The sequence below is a fragment of the Cornus florida genome, unplaced genomic scaffold (assembly GCF_030987335.1).
Source record: "Cornus florida cultivar Cherokee Brave unplaced genomic scaffold, ASM3098733v1 CherokeeBrave_3.0.0_Hap2_Chr07, whole genome shotgun sequence".
Lineage (NCBI taxonomy): Eukaryota > Viridiplantae > Streptophyta > Magnoliopsida > Cornales > Cornaceae > Cornus > Cornus florida.
The window spans coordinates 32,262,472-32,281,557 of record NW_026775577.1 but is presented as its reverse complement, the minus strand read 5'-3'; the positions used below and the strand labels follow the sequence as shown (position 1 = coordinate 32,281,557).

Sequence of the window (19,086 nt, the reverse complement as noted above, 5' to 3'; positions counted from 1 at the left end):
CCCTAAGCATGCTTTCTATTTCTTAATTTATGTATTTTTGAGGGAATTTGTATTGTGATAGATGTTTTGACATATTTATATACATAGATCTTGTTTATTCAATGATTTGTGTGGTTTAATGCTTCCAATTGATCATTTCATTCTATCCATTTGTCTATGTATGCTAGAATAGATGTTCATGTGTTTGTCTCTAGATTTTGTGTTATTGATGTATGTCTATGTGTATTGATGCTATAGATCTATAGATTGTCAAGACATAGTGCTTAATAGAATGATCTTGTGGTTTATTTGATGGTTCATACTCATTTCTTGATGGATTGTGCCTCTCCCTTAGTTTAATTAGTTTAATTTCATGTCATTAGCTTAATTGTAGTGTAGTTTTAGTTTAGATGTTAAATGGGAGGACAATCCATGCTTGTTGTTTGATGTTCCATACTTATAAAAACACATAGCATATGTCTCTAACCTTGAGATGCGTTTGGATTGTGAGCTTAAAGAATGGATTAATGGCTTAGTTTAATATATTGTGATATCCATTATATTGTTTAGACAATATATACTTAATTAGTCATCCATGCTTGTTAAAACAACTACACACACACACACTATTGTTGCAATACATGTTTTCCCCCTCATTAATCATTCATTAAGGGTGTAGAAAAGCTATACTTAGTGGTGATCTCTAAACCCCAAGATCTCTCTCTCTCTTTTATTTTCTCTCTATTGCATTTAATTGTTTACTTTAGTTTAAATTGCATTTTAGTATAATTCAATCACCAACCAATCTTTTGATCACTTGACCTACTAACCCTAATCTCGATTCCACAACCTAATACGACCCACCATTCTTTTGGGACGATCCTTACTCACCCTAACTATATTTTTAGTGAAAGGTAGTAGTGGCAAATTATAAATGTAAAACTTGGCCACACTCATCTTAGTCCACTTTGCAAGCTTTGGTCTCACGGCACCACCAAGTTTTTGGCACCGTTGCCGGGGATTGATCGAAGGCAACGTCGTATTTGTGGAACCAATTAGGAATTAGTACTCTTTTGATCATTTTTTACTTTATTTTCATTTTCATTTTGGTTACTTATTGTGTTGGTTCTTGTTTGACTAGGTGCCTTGAGCTACAAGGTGAGCAAAGGAGCATTTTAAGTAAGGAGCTAAGCAAAAGTAAGGCAAAAGCTAAAATCTAAACAAAAATTTACAAGCCTAAAATTAAAAATTGAATTGAAGTGCTAAAGGACCCTTTGTGAGCACTTTCTTAACTCAATCTCTAGTTAAATCGTCGGCCCGCGTGAAGGCTTCTATTTCAATTCTTAGATAAATCGTGAGCCCACGTGGAGGCAATTTTATTATTCTTTGCATATTGTTGATAGCATGGGAGTATGGGATCATTATATGTGGAGGAAGTTTGTTGATTGTTGAATTGTTGCGAAAGTGAAGTGATTGTTGATTGTTTGTTACTTGTTTGTGTTTTGCTTATGCATGCATGTTCGAAGGTCATTAAATCCTACTCTTGTCTCTCTTAATTTGAATTTGGAATCCATTGTTCGTACACCTAGGGGAAGGGGTAATTTTAATCATTCTACTTCTACAATGGAAGTACATAATGAGGACCATGTAGAGGACCTTTGTCATATAGACCAACAAGGTATCCTCCACCCTAATGTGCATCATGATAATATGCAAGTACCATTAGGCATGCCGAGGCCATTCCTTCACCCACCACAACAACAAAGCCAAGTTCCATTGGGAATGCCTAGGCCAATGTTTGCTCCACAACCTCCCATAGTTCAAGGCAACCAAGGTGCCCATGTTGCACCTCCAATAGTTAACCCTCCCCTTGCTTTAAGAGATCACTATGTGCCTAATGAATATAATGCACCCACATGCATTCAATTGCCACCATTTAGAGCACACCGCTATGAAATCAAACCACAAACCATTCAAATGCTTCCTAACTGTCATGGACTTCCAAGTGAAAAACCTTATAAGCATTTAGATGAGTTTTTTGAAGTATGTTCCACCGTGAGATACATAGACATGCCGAAAGAGGTCTTAAGGCTTAAACTTTTTTTATTCACCCTTAAAGACAAGGCAAAATATTGGTTTAACGGTCTTAGGCCTTTTTCAATAACTTCTTGGGTAGAAATGCAACAAGAGTTCTTGAAGAAGTACTATTCGGTTTCTAAGACCAATGCCATGAGAACCTCAATTTGAGAGTTTTCACACGGGGATGGGGAAACGTTCCATGAGGCATAGGAAAGATTCAATGAATTGCTTAGGAAGTGTCTACATCATGACATGCCTAAATGGTAATTAGTTCAATATTTCTTTAAAAGTTTATCCGATAATTACAAGGGCATGGTTGATGCTTACATGGGTGGCTCTTATATTGATAGGCATGAGAATGACGTGTGGCGTCATTATGAGAGCATGAGTGAACATTCTTTGCATCGAACTTTATCTTCTAGGAATGGTAGGAATTCAAGTGGAAGGAAGAGTGTTGGCTTATATCAAGTTGACCATTTCAATGAAATAGCCGCCGAGATCAAATCCTTATCTCAAAGGTTTGATCAATTCTTGATCAACCAAAACTCGGCAAATCAAGTATCTTCCTTCCCTAACCATTCCCATCATACATCCAATGAATCATGTATGACATGTTCAAGTGTTTTACATTCTACTTCCAATTGTCCCCATAGACATGTGCAAAGTGAGCATCATGAACAAGTCAATGCAGCTTTTGTTAATCAAGGGAACAATCCTTATGGCAATCACTAGAATTCTAGTTGGAGGAATCACCCGAATTTCTCTTAGAGAAACCAAGGGGAAGGCTTAATCCCTTCCCAAGGTAGTTTTCAAGGAAAGTACATTCCACCTCCAATGCAAAGCTAAGGATCACAAGGATATAGACCATATCAATCATAAGGAAATCAATTTTCTAATTCTCATTTTCCTAATTAACCATCATATTCTCAAGGAAATTCTAGGAGTCCCGCTTTTGAAAAGAAAGTTTTGACCGCTCTAGGCACTCTAGAGGCGAACACTCAATTGTTTCATTCTCATTCTCAATCCATTGTTAAGCTAGAAACCCAAGTAGGGCAAATACCTAGTACTTTAAATGCTAGAGAGAAAGGGAAAATGCCTTTGAATGCCCCACCAAAGCAATGATGTGTTGTGGAGACTCATTCCTCATTGGAAAGTCCTATAATAGGGCATGTCAATGTGGTGACAACCTTGAGAAGTGGGAGAATCATTGACAACAAAGTAGGTGTGTCCAATGAAGAGAGTGAACCAGTGCAACCCAAAGTTGACGCCCATCCCGTTTCACATTTTTTTCTCCTTCATTGCATATGCATGATCATTCAAATGAGAAAGTGTCAAAAAGTGATTTGAAAAGTGAGTTCAAAACTGATTTGAAAGATGAATCAAAGCATGATTTGAAAAATGATTTGAAAAATTCTTGTGTTGATGATGTTTCAAAGAAGGATTTTGAAAAAGTTTTTGAGATAAGAGCTCCATTTCCGAATGCCTTGAAAGGATCCATTTATCTTGACAAGCAAAAGACAAAGACAAATGAAATCATTGATGTGTTTAGGCAAGTGAAGGTTAACCTTCCGCTTTTGGATGCAATCAGGCAAATTCTGGCTTATGCCAAGTTTTTAAAAGATGTTTGCACCCAAAAGAGGAAGAACAAAAGCCAAACACCTAGGAAAGTGGTCTTGACCGAGCAAGTGAGCTCTATTTTGCAACATAACACTCTTCTAAAGTTCAAAGACCCCGGTTCACCTACTATATCTTGTGTCATTGGTGACCATATCATTAATCGGGCTCTTCTAGACTTAAGAGCAAGTGATAATCTTCTTCCATACTTGGTATATGTCAAATTAGGCTTAGGAGACTTGAAATAGACGTCGATGGTTTTGCAACTGGCCGACCGATCCATCAAAAAGGCTAGGGATATCATTGAGGACGTATTGATTAAGATTGATAAATTCTTCTTCCCCATTGATTTCGTTGTCATTGACACGGAACCGGTCCCGAATCCTAAGAGCCAAATTCGAAAAAAGTTGTTTCAAAATCTTGTTTTGAAAGGGCATGGAAGCCTGAAGATCACATTGAAAAAGGACCAACAAGTTCCTTTGAGCCTAATCCAACAAGTTCTCTAGGGAACCATTTGTTGGGTGGAGTTCAAAGTACTTATCACCCCATTAAGGAGGGGATGCACTACAAGATGTTTGATCTAGGCTAAAAGAGCCCAACGTTTTGCTAGAGACGTTAAAGACTAGTACATTTCGTAGGGTGTCACAACCTTATTCCTCCCTCATTTCTATTTTAAATTTCATTTATTACGAAGTCTAAATATTTGCTTTAGGTTCATATACATTGCTCGGAACTGTGATTAGGATTGCATGCATTTTCATGTTGAAAATGGACAATTTGTTCCTGTTCGATCGATCTCAAAAGAGGTTCGATTGATCGAACTCCATACCTACATCCAACCTGTATCCAATCACCTCTTTGTCCAATTGTTCGAAGAAAACCTGCATATTTCAGGTCCCTGTCGATCGATCATAAATTATTTGATCGATCCAGATTCATTTTAGATTGATCTGCAGTCCCAACGCTTAGAAAAATTTTGAACCTGCATCCAACCTGCATCCAAAAACCTCTCTATCCCATCGTTCGAACATGTCTGCAGATTTTTGCATGTTCGATCGATCGGAGTACTTCTGAGATTGATCTTAGAGAAATCGATCTCTGTTCTTTGATTTACTATTTGTACTTTGACTTTGACTTTTGTTTCGAATTTAAAAAAAAAAAAAAAAGAAATTGTCAAAATACAAAAATATTTCTGGTTATTTTATTTTATTTTTTCAAAAACTTAAATATTTTCAATTTTCCCATTTTTAATTTTTCATTTATTTTTCATTTATTTTATTCATTTTCCAAACAAAATCCAAAATAACATTTTTGATTTTTAATTTCTAATTTTTAAATTTTTGATTTTTAAACTTTAATTTTCCAAAATTCAAAAATAGTTTTAATTTTTAATTATTTTTAATTCAGAAAAATCCAAAAATTTCAAAAATAATTTTGTCATTTAAGAGGAAAGATCGATTCCAGTTCGATCGATCTGAGGATTCAGTTCGATCGATCGAACTGAAAAGGAAATGTTTTTAAAAATCAAACCTAGGGTCATTCGATCGATTTCAAAGAAATTGATCTTCAAACCTTAGAGCCCATCGCCGCTGCAAACCTTCTCTTCCATCTCCGGCAAACCCTCCAGCGATTTCATCTTATCCCGAATCTCTCTCCCTCATCCCAGATCTTGGATTTCATTCCCATCTCATCTTCTCTCTCGGTTTGGGGTAAGATCCGAGATCCCTTTTTGATTTCAAGCTTTATATTGATGAATCCCTGCTTTCAATGCTAGATTTCAAGTTTTTAATGTTTAATTTTGCCATTTTTGAAGCTTTGACCCATTGAATATATGTGTATATATATGTATATATATCGGTTTTATATTTTTGATTTTGATTTTTGATTGTAGGGGTCACGGGCCTAATCAAGTGACTAAAATTGTTGATTTGTTGTGTAGAGGGGCCCACGAGCTTGCTTGTGAGGCCCCTGTGCCATCCACGTCACATGTTTGTGACTTTTCGAATTTCACCTCATAGTTCGATCGATCGAACTTTTTCTTAGATTGATTTGTAATCGATCGATCTCACTTATTCAAGATCGATCGAACTTATATCGATCTCACATTTTTGTGATTTGCATCACTCACTTCACACACCATCTTTTGGTGATTCCATGCTATCTCATACATGCCCAATGCCTGTGTTTTCCATATTGGATGCATTCTATACTTATACTGTCTATGCATGATACACTTAATGTCATTTATTTCTCATCACTGGCATAGATTCATTTCCTTTATTCTGTTTTGTCTATCTTATTTGACATACATGTTTCTATATGTTATGCCTTATTTCCTTATTTAGCTACTGACTTGTTCTGCAAGTTTTCTTTTTATTTTGAAGGCCATGGCTAGGGTCAAGACTGTTGCCTGTGGACATTATCATCGCAGAGTCAGGCAGAGATTAGACGACCAGACAGGTCCATCTCACATCCAGGACCCCATTCCTGAGCCAGAGCCAGAGCAAATATAGGACTAGTCAAAGGCATATGCAGCTCAGTCCCCATCCGCTGACTCTAGACTACAGTCTTCGGCTGCCGCATCATCTTCTTTAATAGAGGCTGAGCATGTACCATCTCTATCACCACCACCAGCTCAGCCAGCCCAGGACTTAAATCTACCATTGTCGAGATACTCACGCCTTTCCGTGGTGCATGAGTCGGTCTTTGATATAAACTTTTTCTCCCGGTCTGTTCTTACTAGAGCAGCATATGATGACATAGACCAGAGGGGCATTTCAGCCATATTAGCCCCTGTTACATATCCAGTGTACCTGAGGTTGGTCCGGATGTTTTTTCAGAACCTCCGACCTACCCCGAGTAACCTGAGGGAGCTACGGACTACCATTGATGGTCACCCTATTAGTATCACTGTCGACACTCTATCCAGACCTTACCGATGTCCACATGTCTGCCATCCTGATCTCGAGGCTACATATCCTACTCTATAGAGGCCTTGCTATGCCGACATGGCAGTGGCACTCACAGGTCACTATGCAGCTGGCGAGACTTTTGCCACGTGCACTTATCTGCCAGACGACCTGTGGTTCTTCGATTCAGTTTTATTCCGAAATGCATTCATGGCCGGCCACAAGATACAGACGCGCGGCGACTATCTGACAGCTCTGTACGCCTTCTATATAGGGCACTGGCTATCCATTCCTGTGCTCATCTGGAGTGTTATGATGAAGTTATATGTCGATCACATCAGCAAGGCCAAGCCTAAACGGGTTAAGTTTATCCCATTTGGCCATCTTATTACACAGATATTGTTGGACCAGCGCTCTCCCTTCCATCACCGGGAGCGTACTGAGGCTGGGGCCTGCTCATTCAAAAAGAAGGACTGGGATAAGAGCTACAAGGCTCTTATCAAGAGTCTACAGGAGGATACTGTAAAGGCAGCTAAGGAGCTTGAAGAGCAGGAGGGAGCGACAGCAGCAGCAGAGCAGGCAGCGGACGATGTACCAGTCAATCCGGCTTCCATGCATATGGACATTAATTTAGAGCAGCCCGCAGAGGACCCAGAGCATCACTCTCCGGTTGGTTCGCCTGTTCATGATGAGGACCTGGCTCAGGATCATCATTCTCCCGATCTAGCAGCACCTGAGGCTCCAGTTTAGATACCTAGCTTCGGAGAGCGTCTTTAGACTCTAGAGGATGGCATGGTTTCCATCCGGGCTGATATTACTTCACTCCATACGGATGTCATAGCTGCATTGCGATATCTATCCAGAGACATCCGCTGAGCACGCCCTGCCCGTCCTACCTCCTCTTTATGATTTTTATATCTCCTTCTCATTTTATATTTGTGATTTGTCTGTTATATTTCTGATACTGTTATATTTTTACGGCCTGTCTGTCAGCCCTCTACTGTGATGTACCAAATACTATTCTTATTTTATAAATGCTTTGTTTTTGGATGTTATATTGTCTATTGATGTATCAATCTGTCTCACTCCATTAGGTGCATTCCAGTGATTTCAGTGAGAGAGTGCTACAAAATTTTCAGGACCATCCTTATTTCTCTCTCATTACTTTATTTGACTATCCCATTTACACTTGCATATCCACTGTGCACTGTTATTATCCCTTTTGTTAGCTGATGAGTTTTATCCTAGTGCCATCTTTTCAGGACCATAATTAATCCCAAGTTTGGGGGGGCTATGCCACCTACTTTGGATAATTCTGTCCTGGTCATTCTTGCAAGTTGCACTGGTATACTCTTTCCCTTTGTTCTCTTTGCACATTAAGGAGATTGTGCCATTTAAGTTTCGGGGGAATGGGTGCTGTTACAATATTTGCTTTAATTTCAAAATTTTGAGTATGACTTGTGTATTTGAGGAGTTTTCTATGATTGGTCTATAAGTAGTTATGATTTTGATCTTTTGAGGACTATATTGCTTAAAATTTAAAAATTGCTTGACTTGAGAGTCCAATACTCCTTGTATGCCTTGTGGATGCCATTTAGGAGTAAATTTTTTGAAAGATTGATATCATACTTGCACTTGTGGTCCACATCATCTTGATTTTGTGATTGTTTTGAGATTCACTCTAGGATTCTACACTAGCACAGGCTCACACTAGCATTCATTTGTGGGGTACATGCTTTGTTGATTATTGAATTGGGTACATCCCAATTGGGCTAGTAGTGCATTGAAAGCTTTCGTTCTTAATAAAGGTGGATAACAAACCCTTTTCATTGAGTAGCCGGGATTCTAGCCTCATCAAGCACTGAATTTCTAGCGTCGAAAGGTGGAGGGCCCAAACTCTAGGTTAATAATTGAACTTGCTTAAAAAAAAAAAAAAAAAAAAAAGAAAAGAAAGAAAAAGAAAGAAAGAAAAAAGTTGCAAAAGCAATAAAAAAGTGAGGACTTCTCCCAAAAGGTGAGAAGTGGAAAATGATTAGATAGAGGTTGTCTTGATTTGTAGCCTAGTTGATTTGAGCTTGTAAGTCCTTAGGGGTGTTTGAACACCTAGTGCCCTAAAGTCGTCCGGTTTGGGAGTCATTGACCTAATGCTCGACCTCATGGATCACTAGAAAGCTTAATAGATCAACACATTGCACTATGCTTCCATCTTTGATCCTTAGGGTAGTGAAAAAAAAAAAAAGAAAAAAAAAATCGAGTGAAAAGAATAAGTGCACCTAGATGAATAAAGCTTTAATAAAAGATCTACTCTTTATCTTCATGATCGATACTAGATTTGTGTGTTAGTTTGAGGGTAAGGATGTGATTATTTCTTTAGTTGACTTAGATAGCAACATATTTGATGCCGATCCACTCAAAAAGAATTCTAGTGTTGTTTTGATTTGCATGATCATTTTATTGATGTGTGGATGACCATACTTGCTTGTTTAGTGTTGAAATTTTGGGAGATTGCTTGGAAATGGTTGAAAAATTGCATACTTGAGGTAGTTTTCTCCCAATATTGTTTGCAATATTGGTGTCTCTTTTGTGAGAATGAGCTTAATGTTTGTGGGTATCATTTCTGAAAACCCTCACGAGACTTCACTCGTCCACTAGGGGTAACCTAGGGGTTTAAAAGGGTTGTTGCATATGCTAAATGTAATCGTGTTCCCTATGAAAGTGGCATTATCCATTTATTGCTTTCTAGTGCATACTTGTATAGTTGTTCATTTCATTCCTTTACTTTGTAGTTCATTGCTAGGGACTAGCAATATTTAAGTTTGGGGGTGTTATGAGCGCGGAAAAGTGCGCATTTAAACCCCTTAAGCTTAGGTATTCTAGGACCTTTATCTATCTTACTTTTCCATTTTAGACTAATTTCGTGTTATTGCTCTTTTTGGTGCTTATCTCCAAAATAAGCTAATTCAGCCAAATAAGAGCTAAAAAGAAGCTAAATAGAAGAAAGGAGCAAAGTGGAAGCAGATTGAAGCAAAGTATGGAATTCAGTAGGTTCGATCGATCACAAGTATATTTCAATCGATCGAAAGTTCTTCGATTGATCGAAAGTTCTTCGATCTAGACATTTCAAGATGGATCTAAGCTCTTTTGTCCTTATCTAAAGATCCCACAAAGTTCGATCAATCCAACAATTCTTAGATCGATCGAAAAGATTTCATCTTATCCTGTAGTACCACCCTACCTACCACTTTTATCTCATTCCCCAAAATATCTTAGATCTGTTCTTATCCAAATAGGCGCCGCCATGGGAGGATCGATCTAGCTTAAGTTCGATAGATCTCAGCTATGTTCGATCGATCTCACTACAAGTTTGATCGATCGAACTTCCTCAAGCCCGAAAAAAGATAAAATCCAGCTCATTAAAGGTTTGCTCATGGTGCAATCATTGGAGGAATATTAATGTACGAACCCAGGTCATTGGGGGTAACATTTGACCTACCTATATAAGGAATATAAGCCACTTTTACAAAGGACTTTTGACACAATTTCCATATTATATTCTTAGTGAGGAAGAAAAGAAGAGAGAAGGCTAGAGACACAAGCTTGGAGTTCTTCCATCGACCAAGAAGAAGAGCAATTTCTATCATGGAGTTAGCCCTTGATGGTTGGAAGACACCATCTATGAGTGGCTAGACATCCTCTTGGGGCTAGAGTTAGCCCTTAGCATGCATTCTACATCTTAATTTATGTATTTTTGAGGGGATTTGTATTGTAATATATGTTTTGACATTTTTATATACATAGATCTTGTTTATTTAATGATTTGTGTGGTTTAATGCTTCCAATTGATCATAACATTTTATCCATATGTCTATGTATGCTAGAATAAATGTTCATGTGTTTGTCTCTAGATTTTGTGTTATTGATGTATGTCTATGTGTATTGATGCTGTAGATCTAGAGATTGTCAAGACATAATGCTTAATAGAATGCTCTTGTGGTTTATTTGATGGTTCATACTCATTTCTTGATAGATTGTGCCTCTCCCTTAGTTTAATTAATTTAATTTCATGTCATTAGCGTAATTGTAGTATAGTTGTAGTGTAGATATTAAATGGGAGGACACTCCATGCTTGTTGTTTGATGTTCCATACTTATGAAAACAAGTAGCATATGCCTCTAACCTTGTGATGTGTTTGGATTGTGAGCTTAAAGAAAGGATTAATGGCTTAGTTTGATATATTGTGCTATCCACTATGTTGCTTAGACGATATATACTTAATTAGTCATCCATGCTTGTTGAAACAACCACACGCACACACTATTGTTGCAATACATGTTTTCCCCCTTATTAATCATTCATTAAGGGTGTAGAAAAGCTATGCTTAATGGTGATCTCTAAACCCCAAGATCTCTCTCTCTCTTATTTTCTCTCTATTGCATTTAATTGTTTACTTTAGTTTAAATTGCATCTTAGTATAATTCAATCACCAACCAATCTTTTGATTACTCGACCTACTAACTTTAATCTCGATTCCACAACCTAATATGACCCACCAATCCCTTGGGACGATCCCTACTCGCCCTAACTATATTTTTTGTGAAAGGTAGTAGTGGCAAATTATAAATGTAAAACTTGGCCACACTCATCTTAGTCCACTTTGTAAGCTTTGGTCTCGCGGCACCACTAGTGCCACGATCCTTCCTTCCATTGTAGGCAGCTCTAGTATTGGTCCCATAAGCCAGCCATTAGAAATCCTTTAAAAATAGTTGTGTCCATCTTCGCTTGGCTAATGAAATATATAGTTTTGCATTATTAATTTAACATATATTCTGTCCAATGCGGCTAAGTTAAAACCATAGCATTATCAATGCGTTAGTGCCTAACTCCCAATATATAATATAATGAAATTTAACTCCCAAATCGAAAGAGACCCCCAAAGTTGCTCGTATGCACTATGCTTAGGTTATGTTTGGCATGTATGCAACCGTTTTTTTTTTTTTTTTTTTTTTCCATAACATACTCTTACTTGATGTATCATCTGACCACCTTCTATTAATCACAAACAAACATTAGAAGTGAAATGAAATAAAGGAATTAAGTTCTAAATTCCGTTTTAATGATCTAATATTTTTTGGATGACATTGAAGTGTGATGAAGATGAGTCTCGATATAAAAGATACTCTCATAGTTTTTCAAAAAAGGACATTTATTTTGGAGAGAGGGAGTATAATATTTCATCAAATTCAATATTTTAGGATTTGATTTGTTCTTTATTCGATACGACCCCAAAAAAGAAATAATAATAAGGAAAAACTTTTTCATTCCTTTGCTGAGATGGTTTTAAAATTAGAATTGGAACTTTGAAATTGGAGAAAAGAATTCAGAATATTGAAGCAAATTTTTTTTTTTTCAATTCTATCAATTCTAATTCTAATGTTCCAATTTCATGCCGCCAAACACAACCTCATAATATCCACGTCCTATTTATTTATTTATTTATTATTATTTTTTTCCTTAAATTTACATTATCAACTTATTAAATATTGTTTTATTTTAAGTCACGTAGAGTCGTAGGGAAAGTGAGAGCGAATACAAGAGCGAGAGCATAAAAATGATAAAATTTAAATCAAATAGAATGAAAGTGAAAGGATGGTATGTGAGATATGTCAGTCAAGCACCGTGGAACACTGGTAAGAGAATTTAGGTCCATTTTGTTTTTAGGGACTTTTACATATAAGCGATGATAGCAAAACTATATTACTAAATCATTGATGTAGTTTGTATATTTACTATTTTATTGTAATGACCCGGTCATTTTCCTCCATTTCATTTTTCTCAAATTTTACGGATAATTTTTTTTTCCATTAAATTTTCTTTCCTGAGTTCAATTTCTCATCACGTAGTATCGTCTTGAGTGCTCAGAAATGGTTTTCGAGACTCTTTTGTTTGGATTGACAACTTCCTTTAAGGACCGAGTTATTTATACATTTTCATTTTTTGGACATTGTTTACTTTTTGTTTTTTTCCTCGTTTGTCACTTTTTGGCATAACCTTACTTTTCATGCTCGAAGTTGGTTTTTGACTACATGTACCTTCATTCTAATTGATTTCCATGAAATACGTACCTTTACTTTTGTAGAAAAATACTCTGGTTGCCCTCGGTGTCCACAGGGCATTGATGCAAAGTTCTTGAGAAACTTTTTCTTTTCTTGGGGTGTTTTTCGTAAATATCTTTTGAACATATTTTATTTCAGGGGTTTTTTAGAAAATATTTTTGAAAGATATTTTCATTCTGGGCCAGTTTTGCAGTTAATCCTTTTTGGAGGGGCCATTGTACAATTAATGAAAGTTATTGCAAAATACCTTATTTTGAGCTTGGATCCTCGTATGGGATTCATTTTCACTTTTCGCCAAGTCGTGAATTCTTAGAATTTCCTCCTGGTCGTTTTCCCCAGTTTTAGGGATTTCTAACCCCGGTTGCCGCCGAACTTGTTCGAGGCATATCTCTCTACTCGGGACTCAGTTTTTGACATCATTTCTTTCGTTGCTCATATTTTCTAATTTTGGTTCTTTTTCATTCACAGAGTTTCACCGTTTGAGCGCGTCTGCTCAAATTCCACTTTTCCAGACCGGCGGGGCCCTTTCGGGGAACTTTTAGGGTTTTACTATAAATAGAATGTCTTAACGCGAAAAGTCACTTTTTCATCATCTTCCTCCTTCTCTTGGCCGGTAGCCATGGAAGCCCCTTGGGCTGCCACCATTCTTTCTTCTTCTCCACTTGATTTCATTTGTATTTTCTCTTCCGCCTTAACGTTTATCGTAGGCCTTGTCGTGCTCTACTTTTCTCCCTTATTAGAATCCATTTCTGACCATTTTTGAGTTTGAATTTTGAGTTCGGGTTCGGATTTTCATGGTACCTCAAAGGTTAAAGTTGTTCCTCTCGTTATTCCCGACATAACTTAAGAGTATCGTCGGATTCAGAGCACCTTTCTTTCGGTAAGGATCTAAGATTTCATCTCAAATTGAGGTAGGGAATGTTGTAGTTTCATATTCTTGATGTATTGCATGCCATTGATTTTTATGCAACTTATTTACACGCTTTGGTATCAAATCTAGAAATTTTATTATTTATTTTTCTTGTATGAGATTTGATTTTCCTGGTTGGTTGTAGCTTGGTTTAAACATGTGGCATGACATTATATTACACCTTGATATGATCATTGATATATATAAAATTGAGAGCATTTGGACAAGTATTGAAGCTTTTATTTAATATTTTTCTTGAATGAAAATTAAATTCATGTGGCCTTATCTAGCTTGAAATCAATATGTAATGTCATATTATATTAGGCCCTAGCATACTCTTCAACATATGTGAATTTGAAAGTAATGGAAGATGTTTTAAAATCTAGTAATAATTAATTAAATAGATTAATTAATTTTATTCCAAGTGCACTATTTACTCCATTGGATTTCTGACTTGATATTATTGATGTGCATGCCATATACTTTCACATATATTAAATCGGGAATATTTGATTAGGTTTTGAAACTTTTCATTTAATTATTTTCTTGTATTAAAGTTTAATACTCATGGCTGTATCTTGCATGGAATTCACTTGTATCATGCTCTTAAATTAAGTCTTGACATGTTATATGACATACTTTAATTTGAGATCTTTTGGATAGGTTTCAAAATCTAGAGATTTTAATTAAATGAATTAATTAAAATCTATTCATTGGTTCCATGAGCTTGATTAAGTTTTTAACTTGGTATTCATGACTTCCTTGACAAATTCATTCACTTGTATCAAATTGAGAATAATCGGATAAGTTTTGAGACTTACATTTATTTATTTCCCTTATATGGAAAGTAATTCACATGGTTGTGTCTTCGATGAAATGAACTTGTAACTTGATATTGAACTTATCCTTGACATGATCCTTGACATATCTTGTTTGTAGAATATTTGGACTTACCTTGTAATCTTGATAATTTAATCCCTTAAGTAGATTAAATTCCCTTTTATGCTTCCATCAAGTTAATCATGCCTTGATGTTGAACTCTTGTCAAACTCATGAATCGGACTTGTATTCCAGGACTTTTATCTTTTTATCAAGCATCATGACCCCTTGTATCTTGGTTTCATTAATGTACTTAATGAACTTGCACAATTGTCTTGGAATGGTTTAATTACTCATGTGTTGTGTAGTAAATAATTAAATCGTTAATCTTATACTTGTGGTATATTTACATCAATGGATTCCTTGTGTTTTAAATCCTAATTATAGTCTATATAGATTCACTCTATGACTTCTTGACATTTCACATGTCATCACAGTTGAGAACTTAGGGCATGACTTATATGTTCCAAAATCTTGGTTGTGTATGGAATGTGGTTTAATGCATTACTTGTATCTTGATACACTCTTGGTTGCACAACTTGTTGATTTTGGAACTTGGGATATCAATTAAGAATTGACATGGCTAGGACTTGGTTCTAGTACGGGAGATAGAGAGCTCCCTACACTATAGTGCACACTAGGGGAAGGTACCTATTGGTTAGTAACCTAAAGTGATCCCAAGAGTACGATTTTAATCCGGGCGATATCCGAGTATCCACATTGGTTGATTTCACTCTTTAAATTTCAAGTTGTTATTCCTTGAAGATTTAAAACTTGTCGTGTTATATGGAATCCTCCAATCTTGTTTAGTTGCATAGATATTATGCTTTATCTTGGATTTCACTCCTTAAATTTCAGGTGTTATTCGTTAAAGATTTAAGAACCTTTTCGTGTTTTATGGAATATTCCGACTTTGTTTCATTGCGTAAATATTATGCATTATCCTTGATTAAATGTATTCTTCTTGTTGTGTTAATTGAAATGGTCCAATCATGTTAATTGCATTGATAATGTAATTCTTGTTAACTTATATCTGAGTATTCTTCTTATCGTGTTAATTGAAATGTTCTTATCATGTTAATTGCACTGATAATGTGATTCATGTTAATTTATAAACTTGTCGTGTTCTTTGGATTATCCCAAGCTTGTTTCATTTCATATATGTACATATCATGATTTATGTTGATTTATACTCTAAGGTAGCTTCAGATGCTCCATGGGTCTCACTCTTGACATAGATACTAGGTGGAATGAACCACAATGTTTAAATTATGCAAACTTATAAAATGCTAGGGCTATGCATGCTCATCTCCTATGAGTAGCTTTATGTTACTCACTCCAAAGTTACCGGGGTCATTTTTCAGGTACAAGATTCAAGATTTGGAAATTTACAATTGCCTTGGGTGATATGTAGAATTGAAGTTCTTTTAACTGTATTCTTGTTCACATGCAAGTGTTAGCATGTTTATCTTCTCTTTTGAAGTCGTTATGTAATGTTTGGTTCAATATGTCATTTTTCAATTCGGGTATGTAATGTGTGCCTATGCACACCTCTTGATATTCATATTATGTGTATGACATGAGGCCAAGGACCATTAATTTTAAAGTTCACAAGTATGTTTTTAAACTTGTTTTGGATCATTTGGAATGCATACATAGCTGTTTTTAAACTTGTTTTGGATCATTTGGAATGCATACATAACCTTAAGGTTGGACCTAGTACTTCACCATGCATTGTAGCAGCAGCTTTTGTTGCTTTTTGTTTCATTGTTCGGCTGAATTTTGCTTTCTGTTTCATCGTTTGGCAGTCCGAACGCTTGACCATGTAGGTCAGAACGCTTGACCATGTAATTCCGAACGCTTGACCTTGTAAGTCAGAACAGCCGACCATATAGGTCCGAACGTGTGCTCAGCGTTGAAGAGTGCCGAATGAGCACTCAGTGTTGAAAAGTGCCGAATGTGCGCTTAGTGTTGAAGAGTGTCGAATGAGCACTCTGTGTTGAAGAATGCCGAACGTACACTCAGTGTTGAAGAGTGCCGAACGTGCTCTCTGTGTTGGAGAGTGCCAAACGAGCGCTCGGTGCTGATGAGTGCTGAACGAGCACTCAGTGCTTTGGCTTTGGACAAGCGCTCGTCCATGCCTCAGAATCCTTTCTTTCTTTTGCGCTGAGCTCTTCTTCGTCCGTACTCCGAATCAAGTGATTCTTGAGTCTAACTTCATTCATTTTTCATTGTCTTTCTAATGGTGTGCACAGCGGCACCCATTTCAGTCTGGAATGACCATTTGCCCTTGGACCATTTGGAGGGTTTTGAAACCCTAACTTCAGTCTCGCTTCTGTTGAGTCACGGGACTCCTCGGAAGACCACTCTCGTGTCTTAGGGATGAAGTATATCTCTATTGACTTGTTTATGTCTTGCTTCTGCACTTTATTCCTTTGGGTTCTGTGACCTCATGGAAGGTCATCTTAGGGTCTTAGAGGTGTGTTGTGCCTTGGGAAACCGTTGTCTTGTTTCTTGCTTCCACATCTGGATCCGTTATCGGGTCAATTTTCTGTTTATCAGAGCGTCCGGGTTCGAATACCTTGGACGATGAGTTTTGGGTGCATATTATGCTCACATTGTTATGATTTGATATGTCATTTGTATCTTAGTAAAATGTCTTGTTTGATAACATGTTCACATGTTCAGGTATTTTAAGACATCTATTATTTGTTAAGCATGCTTTATGTGTATATATGCTTCCTGATAACATTGTCTAGGTTGCTATCATGTCCTGGTGTGATATCATGTCTGTATGCTTATGTTGGCATGACCGTATGCGACGTTTGTCGGCATACCTTACGCTTTTTCATTCACGTGTATTGTTGTACCATGTACTTACGTGCTTCTTGATAACATGTTTTGATTTGATAACATGTCTGTTTACTTATGTGGTAACTTTTTTAAAAACTTACCTTGACTATCTTAGCGTATGATATATGCTCGTTTACCTTAGCACATGGTACCTGCTTGTTATTTTAGTATGTGGTATATGCTTGTCTGCCTGAGTACATTGTATAGCTTGTTCACCTTGACAAGATTATGTGCAGTATATTGTCATGCTTTACATTTTTCTCCTGTATACACTAACATGCTCTATGTGATTTTTACTACTTGTGTGAGTAAATAGTCTATTGCTATGTTACATGCTAGCTATTTACTTTAATGTCTGGTTTTGGCATTGTCTCTTAGGATCTGTCGTGTCCCTTGGATGCATTCTTGTTTTATGAAGTTCTTCCTCGGATAGGAGAAATTCATTTTGTAAGGACCCATTTCGGGAACCTTCTTGTCTGTTTTGTTGGTTGGGTGTTTCGAGACCTTAGTCTGACGGTTGATGTGACGGCCTAAGTTTTTCAACCTGGTGCATCAGTGATGAACCGAAAGTTGACCCGATAACGGATCTGAAATACGGAAATAAAAGATAAATCCAAAGTCTATAGAGATGTAAACCATCCCCAAGACACCAATGTGACCTTCCATGAAGTCACAGAGCTCAAAGAAATAATCGGAAGTGAAAACTAACATGAAAAAGGTCAAATGGTACCCTATGGCACCAATGACAACCAAAGGGACAAAATCTAGTTCAAACTAAACCAAGAACACCACTAAATGGCTTACACAAGATTAATAAAATCTAGTAGGAAGGAATGAAGTAATAAAGGCCTTTAGAAACAATCAACCAAACAAAACCTACAAAGCAGCTCCATTTCAGTCGACTGAAATAGAGCTTCGGTCTGCCGAAATGAGCTAGGAAAAAGAAGAAAAAGAGCCTTCATTTCGGTCAACCGAAATGACAAACCGGTCAACCGGTTTATGGCTCGAAACTGAAAAAGGCTACTGGAATTGGACTTTTACTGTTCAATTGAAATTCAAAGGCCATCAGTCGATCGAAACAAGCTACCAGTCGACCGAAACAGGTTGAAAATGCAAAAATGAACCTATTATGCACCAAAAATGAAAAAAAGTCCCTAAGGCTCAATTGGATCCCCCATTGCATGATCAAATTGAATTGTATGCAAGGGTGTGATGATGTGAACATGCACGCAAGTGTAAAATAACATTTTTAAACATGCTAAAATGACCTATGGCCTTATTACAATTCATTTATAACATTTGACATGTCAAACCACTAAGTTAGAAAAATTACATTTCATAGGCAAAACTTAAATATGCGAACACTTGCATGTGAACAAGAATGCTTCTAAAGGAACTTCCATTCTGCAATTCACCCAAAGCAAGTGTAAATCTCCAATCTTGTATCCTGTACCTGAAATATGCCCCAGTAACTTTGGGGTGAGCAACATAAAGCTACTTGTTGGAAATGAGAATGCATCGACTTAACGTTTTACATGTTTGCATGATTTAAACATCATGGTTCATTCCACCTAGCGTCTATGTTAAAGGTGAGACTCAGGGAACATCCTAAGCTGCCTAAGATCATTTCTAACATAAAACACATCATTTATGCAATTCAAACAATATAGGAGCATGCTATCCAAAGTAACAAGATACAGATTCTCAAAGTCATCAACTTGAAATCTAATATACAAAAAGGACAAAAGTG

At 36.7% G+C, this 19,086-nt stretch overlaps 1 pseudogene; it reads right to left on the bottom strand.

Moving 5' to 3' along the window:
* Positions 1–2,213: 2,213 nt before the first annotated feature.
* LOC132267953 (small nucleolar RNA R71) lies at positions 2,214–2,312 on the bottom strand (annotated as a pseudogene).
* Between the last annotated feature and the right edge of the window lie 16,774 nt (positions 2,313–19,086).